The sequence below is a fragment of the Trachemys scripta genome, chromosome 8 (genome assembly GCF_013100865.1).
Source record: "Trachemys scripta elegans isolate TJP31775 chromosome 8, CAS_Tse_1.0, whole genome shotgun sequence".
Lineage (NCBI taxonomy): Eukaryota > Metazoa > Chordata > Testudines > Emydidae > Trachemys > Trachemys scripta.
Genome location: NC_048305.1, coordinates 55,381,001 through 55,389,510, shown reverse-complemented (window position 1 = coordinate 55,389,510; position 8,510 = coordinate 55,381,001). Strand labels below are relative to the sequence as shown.

General features: G+C 43.9%; 1 pseudogene; it reads left to right on the top strand.

Moving 5' to 3' along the window:
• Nucleotides 1–2,996: 2,996 nt before the first annotated feature.
• Nucleotides 2,997–3,433, top strand: LOC117881892 (annotated as a pseudogene).
• The last annotated feature ends 5,077 nt before the right edge of the window (nt 3,434–8,510 follow it).

Sequence of the window (8,510 nt, the reverse complement as noted above, 5' to 3'; positions counted from 1 at the left end):
CTAAACATAAAACCAGTCTGTAGAATAAAGCAAACCCATTCCATTTTTAAAGCTAGAAACCATGACTCAACATCTTTTTAATATGAACAGGTACAATAATTCTACAGCTACATTCCAACAACAGAGAAAGAAGGGATACAATCACTTCACAGCATTATACTGCTTTTTTCATTTTTGTGTATATATTGGAGACTCCAAAACATTAAATTAGATTGGAAAATAGACCTTTTACAACATGCCAAAATCCCCACAAATTGGCTCTTGTGCTCCGTTAGCTGAAAGCGCCCTCTGGTGTTGATATGGGGTCAGTACTGTGCAGTTTGATCCAATGAGTTCTTGTCGCTCTGAAAATTCTCAGCAGGTATGTTTGATTTGACTATTTGTAAACCGTGTAGTATTAGAACTATCATGTAGTATTAAAGCAAAAACTACCATGCACCGTGTGTGGAACAACCTCCAATAGGGATAACCAGTCCTCTGAAGATAACAGACTGGCTTTCTATTCTTGGGGCTTTTATTTCTAAGCCAATTGCAAACTGTATTGAGGCGGCTGGTATTTTCAATGGGGCCTCAAGGTGGTAAGCACCAACCCCTCACTTGATTTCAATGGGAAATTACATCAGTCCAGAGCAATCCTGGTTTCCAGGAGGGCCCACAGTTGGAAGGAGCAGAAAATTACAATATCATGGATGGTCGTGAATGGGCATTCCAGAGGGAGCAGCAGAAGGGGAGGCGAGTTGGAAAGTAGGAGGCCTAAAGTAATATGCTGGCTGGTGAGGAAAGGCGTGGTTAAAGATGGGGGCATGAGGGGGTGTGATTGGGAAGGGGAGGGAATGCAGAGAGGAACAGTGTTATGGGAAATTACTCCAGAGAGAAGGGGTGGGAGGGTGGGGAGGCAGGAACAGCTGGACTGAAGCAAGGAGACAGGGAAATCCAGAGGGTTACTGAGGTGAACACCATGGCCAGATGAGCAGGGGAGTAGTAGGAGGCTGACTGATGATGATGATTGATTAGGTGGCAAATGAACAAGGCAATAAATTACATAATTAACTGTAGAGCTTACACTAAAAAGCATGTAGATAACCAGGAGTTATGCAATTCATCCATTCAGCTGAGAAACACATGGGCTGTCATTTGGCATGGCTGAAGGTATTGTTTGCCATCTGCATTCCTCAGGCATGGGGCAAGCCCAGCCAAAGTGGCGAGGCTCTGAGAAATGGGGGGAGACAAAGGGAAAAGACATCCTGGGGCTGGGAAATTTTGAAATACCAGATGCAGTTACGTGCGTTTTAGAAGATGTAAGTAAATAAATCGCTGGCATTTTACCTGGGCTTCTGTACTCTGGTAACTGGCCAGCATGGTGAAGGAGTTTGTTAAAATGTCATTCGGGGGCTCCTGTGGGCTCTCCCTTGCCCCTGCAATCCTGCTCCATGCTGCTTCACCACTTGGGAGCTTCTGTGGGTGATGAGGCAAGGCCAGGAGTTGCCCCTAAGTCTGCACCAAACTCATCTAACCAGGGAGGCCCCACGAGTGCCTGAGTGCATGTCCTATTGATGCTCATGGAAAGCCGATGCACTTAGTGATTCTAGCTCTGACTAACCTAAAAGCCATACCATACAATATTTCCTTCCCTGTACACCGGAACAATTGGCTCCCCTTTACAACCGGATTGGCCAGTCTGGAAACTCCTAAACCTCATTCCATAAAATCATGGGAGGGAATCCTGGCCCCATTGACATCAGTGGGGTCAAGCTTTCAAACCACGTCTTCCCATAGTAAAACTCCAAGAGGAGCTGTATGATGCCCTGGCCCCTAACACTAAAAACACACCAGCTCTGCTTGTGCTGCTTTCTTTCCTTTAGAAAACTTTAACCTTTTCCCTCCTCAAACTCTCCCTTCATCTATCCTTGTTTCTCCTCTCCCTTCCTTTACTACCTCACTCCCTTGGTCCTCATCAAATCTGAGGCCCCACAAGTGTCTCAGTACATCTCCCATTGATGCCTATGGAAACACACACTACTTAAAATAGTCCCCCACTTATGATCTTTGTTTCCCAGGTCTTCCCCTCTATTGAGGAGCTTCCTTTACAATTCCCTCCCCTTTTCCTAGGTCCTTCTCTTTCCTAATCACTTCCCAGCTGAATCCGGGGCCTCTTATTACCCCACCTCCTTTATATCCAGCATGGGTTAATGAGTTAGCAGGATTCCAGTAGCATCACTGCAAAATTCCAACAGCTGGCAATGGGGCAGGTCCACAGAAAACTCCAGCAGCCCACCGTTCCCTATGGATCTTTCCATCATAGGAGGGTGATGTGATGGTACTAGGCCATGTGTGCACCTCCTCTCTGCTCTGAGACTGCAGGAGGAAGGAGCAGGTAGCAGGGGAAGATGCAAGGTTGGGGCTCATACTGAAGGCAATGATGGGGAAGAAGCTACAGCCGTAAACACTCCCTAGTGGTTAAAGGCTACTGTTTGCTGGCTATGCGTCAATTGAATCTACACATTTCTTCCGTGAAAGAAATGGCCACTAGGCAAAACTATCCATCTTGTCTGTCTTTATGATATAAATTGAGTAAGGTTTTGGTTATGGGCATGCGCACACAAAAAACATGATCTAGTTATGAGCCTGAGTCAGGATCTAGGTTCTATTCCAGCCTCTGTCACAAACTTGCAGTGAGATATCAGGCAATTCTTTTTGTTTGTGAAGTTTTTCCACACACCAATAGGGAAGAAAAACATACATTTTAAAATAGGAAAATAAACTTGTAATATCACAAACTTGCAAGGGAGTCTCAAGGGGAGTTGTGAAATCTGAGCTGACTTCAGTCTATTTAAAAACAATAATTGATTTCAAGTGGGTGTCACTTGAGTCATTATATCCTTATAACTTTATTGAGTCTTGACACTATGCATGTGTGTACACATTGACCTTTCCGCCTCGCTCCCTCTAGCTCTCGGGTCGCTTGCCGCTGCCTCCCCCCCCCCCCCCCGCCGCCACCACCCAGCAGCACCGCCGCCATCATGATCATCTACCGGGACTGCATCAGTCAGGATGAGATGTTCTCCGATATCTACAGCATCCGGGAGGTCGCCGACAGGCTCTGCTTGGAAGTGGAGGGGAAGATGGTCACCAGGACAGAGCATCAGATCACTCGTGCTTTAATTGGTGGCAATGCCAGCCCTCCTCTGAAGCTATTGAAGAAGGAACTGATCCCACAGATATCAACACCAGTGATATAGTAATGAATCACCATCTTCAGGCAACTAGTGTTACAAAAGAGTCCTACAAGAAGTATATCAAGGACTACATGAAAGCAATCAAAGCCAGACTTGAGGAACACAAGCCAGACAGAGTAAAGCCTTTCATGGCCAGGGCTGCAGAACAAGTCAAACACATCATTGCAAACTTTAAAAATTGACCATGGCGTTACACTTTGGTGACTTCAAGGGAAGGAGCACAGATTACAAATCCACATGCAAACATTTCTGCTTACTCAGCAGCTAGAAGAGATTGTGTAGTAGTTAGGCAGCTTGCTGTCTGCTCCGGGGCATATTTCTCAACCACATGTAGCAAGTGCAGCCCCTCTTTGTGCATTTTTAAAAAAAGTGTCTGCTTTCTGAATGGTAGAAAATAGGGCTGTTGATTTAATTGTAGTTAACTCACACAATTAACTCGAAAAATTAACCGTGATTAAATAAATTAACCACAATTAATCGCAGTTTTAATTGCATCGTTAAAGAATAGAATGCCCATTGAAATTTATTAAATATTTTTGGATTTTTTTCTATATTTTCAAATATATTGATTTCAATTACAATACAGAATACAAAGTATACACTGCTTACTTGATATTTTTGATTATCATTTTTACAGTGCAAATATTTGTAAACAAAATAGTATTTTTCAATGCACCTCATAGAGATTGCACTACAGTACTTGTATTGTGAAAGTGCAAATTACAAGTGTAGATTTTTTTTGTTACATAAGTGCACTCAAAACAATGCAAAACTTCAGAGCCTACAAGTCCACTCAGTCCTACTTTTTCGTTCAACAAATCGCTAAGACAAACAAGTTTGTTTGCATTTACAAGAGATAACGCTACCCACTTATTTACAATGTCACTGAAAAGTGAGAACAGGCATTTGCAAGGGATTTTTGTAGCTGGTCTTGCAAGGGATTTACATGCCAGATATGCTAGCCATTCGTATGCCCCTTCAAGGTTTGGCCACCATTCTAGAGAACATGCTTCCTGCTGCTAGTGCTCGTTTAAAAAATGTGTTAATTTAAATTTGAGACTGAACTCCTCGGGGAGAATTGTATGTCTCTGGCTCTACTTTACCTGCATTCTGCCATATATTTCATGTTATAGTAGACTCAGATGATGACTCAGTCAGTACATCTTCATTTTAAGAACACTTTCACTGCAGATTTGACAAAACGCAAAGAAGGTACCAATGGGAGATTTCTCAAGATAGCTACAGCACTCGACCCAAGGTTTAAGAATCTGAAATGCCTTCCAAAATCTGAGAGGGATGAGGTGTGAAGCACACTGTAAGAAGTCTTAACAGAGCAACACTCCGATGCAGAAACTACAGAATCCAAACCACCAAAAAAAGAAAAACAACCTTCTGCTAGTGGCATCTGACTCATGACGATGAAAATGAACATGTGTCGATCTGCACTGCTTTGGATTTTTATAGAGCAGAACTCGTCATCAGTATGGACGTATGTCCTCTGTTATGGTGGTTGAAGCATGAAGGCATATATGAATCTTTACATTTACATGCCAGATGCGCTAATGTGATGCTGGCTGCAGCAGTGCCATGAAAACACCAGTTCTCACTTTCAGGTGACATTGTGAAAAAGAAGCAGGCAGCATTATCTCTTGAAAATGTATACAAACTTGTTTGTCTGAGTGACTGGCTGAACAAGAAATAGGACTGAGTGGATTCATAGGCTCTAAACTTTTACATTGTTTTGTTTTTTTAATGCAGTTATTTTTTGTACATAATTCTACATTTGTAAGTTCAACTTTCATGATAAAGAGATGGCAGTACAGTACTTAGGTGAATTGAAAAATATTATTTCTTTTTTACACTGCAAATATTTGTAATCAATAATATAAAGTGAGCACTGTACACTTTGTAGTCTGTTATAACAGACATCAATATATTTGAAAATGTAGAAAACATCCAAAAATATTTAAATAAATGGTAATCTAGACAGCCATAGTAGAAAACAAATAGCATTTTCGTATAAGTTAGTCTACACAAGATGGCTGCATTATTACATAGTCATGTAAAGTACACAATTTGGGAAGTGAAGCCAACAACTCCTGAAAGAACTGGACCCTCCATAAACCAGAATTGATACTTACATTAATGGACATCCAATTACAGTTTTTCCCTAGGTTTGTCATTATCTCAGTTTTGAGTAGGCCTGAATGCACACATCCCTCTGAAGAGAGGCATGAATTGATGAAATAATCTAGTGAAAAAGTGTACTTTTGCTCCAGAACATTGCTATATGTTAACAGTAGCTGGTTAAACTACTTAGTGTATAAAACTAGCCTTTAAGCAAGTAAGGTGTAAGTTTTGCAGTCTATCTTGATGCCTGTTAAAGGTGAACTTGAAAAGCTGCTCACCTAGACTAGTGCTTAAGGTTCAGAGTTTCTTGTGTCACTATAGATATTCTCTCAAACACTTACAGTAAAGCAAGTAATGAAACATTTTAATACAGCATGTATAAATAATGGTTTGGGACCTTAAAATACTAATGGCCCAATCCTCAGCAACTGTCAGTCAATGTTGTTCAAGGGACAGTCTTGTCATTCTGTATCTGTACACTACCAATGGGGTCCGGGGCTGAATATGACATCAATACAAAGAGACTTTCAATAGCGCTAAGCCAAATAAGGATCTAAACTTCATTTTTTCTAAATGCCCCTTTGTTTACCTTTAAGCTAGAGGTGGGGAACCCTTTTTCTATGAGGGGCCACTGAGCCATAGAAAAAATCAGTCACAGGCCACATAAAGCCCAGTGGGGGGGGGGAGGGTGTAGAGGCTGGAGTGGAGGCTCGGGGTTTCCTCCCCGCAGTGGGGCAAGCTGGAGTGGAGGCTTGGGGCTTCCTCTAGGCTCTGAGGTGGGGCCAGAAATGAGGGGTTCAGGGTGCAGGAAAGGGCTCCAGGTTGGGGCAGAGGGTTGGAGTGCAGGTGAGGGCTCTGGCTGGGGGTATGGGCTCTGGTGTGGGGATGGGGATAGGGTTTTTGGGTGCAGGAGAGGGCTCCAGGCTGGGGCCAAGGGGTTTGGAGTACGGGAGCAAGCTCAGGGTTGGGGGTGCAGGAGGAGGTTTGGGGTATGGGTTCCAGGAGCCAGTTTGGGTGTGGGAGGAGGCTCAGGTCTGGGGCAGGAAGTTGGTGTGTGGGGTCTGGGAGGGAGTTAGGGTGCAGGAAAGGGTTCCGACCTGGGGCATGGATTCAGGGTGTGGGCTCCGGCAGGGCGGCGCTTACCTCAGATGGCTCCCGTTCGGGGGTGCAGTGGGGCTAATGCAGGGTCCCTGCACACACTGCTCTCAGAAGTGGCCACCATGTCCAGCCCCTAGGCAGAGAGGCCAAGGGGCTGTGCGTGGTGCATGCTGCCTGTGCATGCAGCTCCTATTGGCTGCCGTTCTGGGCCAATGGGAGCTGTGGGGCTGGGGCCGGGAGTGGGGGCAGCGCTTCCCTGATTGCCCCTTCTCCTAGGGGCTGCAGGGACATGCGGGAGCCGACCCGACTTCTGGCAACCCAGCACTCACGGCTCCAGCCCCGCGAGGGGGGGGCACCGAGGCTCGGGGCTTCCGGTCTGTGGCACGGAGACTTGCTGCAGGCTGGATGAAATTAAGCAGCCGGCTGGATACAGACCACGGGCTGGAGATTTCCCACCCCTGCTTTAAACGTTACATGGAGAATGGAAAGCCCAGGGATGTTTAAAACAAATCCGTTAACTCGGAAATGCAAAAAGCAAGTCCTATTCTAGAGAGTCTGGATAAAGACCTCTACAGTCGTGCTTTAATAGACATGAAAGATCTTTTGGTTTTGATTTTTATGGGGTGGGGGTACTAAGTACTGAGGTCAAAGAAATGCAGTTTGTTGCTCTAAGTCAATTTCTGGAGCTGGGGTAGTTTGCTATATACAGAAAGGTAGGTTTGAATTATGCTTTGTTTTAATAATTTTTAGCTAGAGAAAAAAGCCGTGCTAATGTGTCAGTTCTGCAGCCAACCACACAATACAAGTGCTTCCCTGCAGCAGGGCAAATGCAAGAGAAATTGCTATGGCTTAGTAGCATACAGCACAAGTATAAATTCTGCATTGTATAGAGTATGTTGCAAACTTCTTTACATAAAACTGAATTTTTTTTCCAGCACATACCTACACTGGGGTTTAAATATTTAACTGCTTATACAAGGACAGTTTAGCTGGTGGTATGTAGCCAAATGAAGTGTGAATTTACTTTATGGACTAAACAGCAGAGTTCATAAAACATGGGTGTCATGGCCAGATTCCGCATATCAGGAATCAATAGAGCTACCTTTTAATGCATTATGGCATCAGCCCAAAAAGAGACAGATTGCTTTTTCCTCATGAGCAGAGCAAGCTTTAGAATGATAGAAATTCTTCTTTTTTAATTTCCACATGACTGAACACAGGAGCTCTTCTGTAAGGAGAGGTCAGGAGAGACTTTATAAAAAGCAACCATTTTGTTTGAGTGTGTGAAAACGTACATAAAGGCACATATTTCCAGACACATTGCCTGGCTATGTGTTGTTCAGTTACCCAAACAGCTCAGGGCCCTTGCCCATCTCTTGTACCCCATCCTCCTAATTCAGTTTAAAACAGGCAATGGATAATAGCAAAGCAGCAATCCTTAACGTGTGAGAAGTAGGTATTCATGTGCTGTAGGAAGCTGCTGTAAATTGCTGTAACTCCAGGGACACCAATGGAATTACATTGATTTCCACCTTATGAGGATCTGGCCCTGTGTAGTAAGAATGCACATAAGTGATGGATATCACCACTAGGGGCAGGATTAAATTAATATTTGCACTTATTAGCACGTTATAGCCAAGTATTACATTAAAGATTGTGGGGTGCTCTGATACTGTACAATATACAGGTACTTTGGATAGACAGGCAAGTAGTAGTAGCTCCATTTTAGAAGCGCCACACTGGAGTTGCAGAGTTTAAGGCTGATTCAATTAAGGACTTAAGCATGAACTTAAGTCTATTCCTACACAGCAGACCATGTGCTAAAGTGCACCTAAGTCCCCTTAACTTCAGTGGGGCTTCAGCAACTGTTTAAGTGTTTTGCTAAATTGGGACCTAACTGCAGTGCCCAGGGTCGCACAGCAAGACCTTGGTGAAGGCAGGGCTAGAATCCTGCTGTACATATTGTCCCCTGCTTTTCTCAGCAGCCTGTTTGACTACGTGAAACTAAAAATCTATAACTCTGAAATCACCATGGATTTCTAGTCT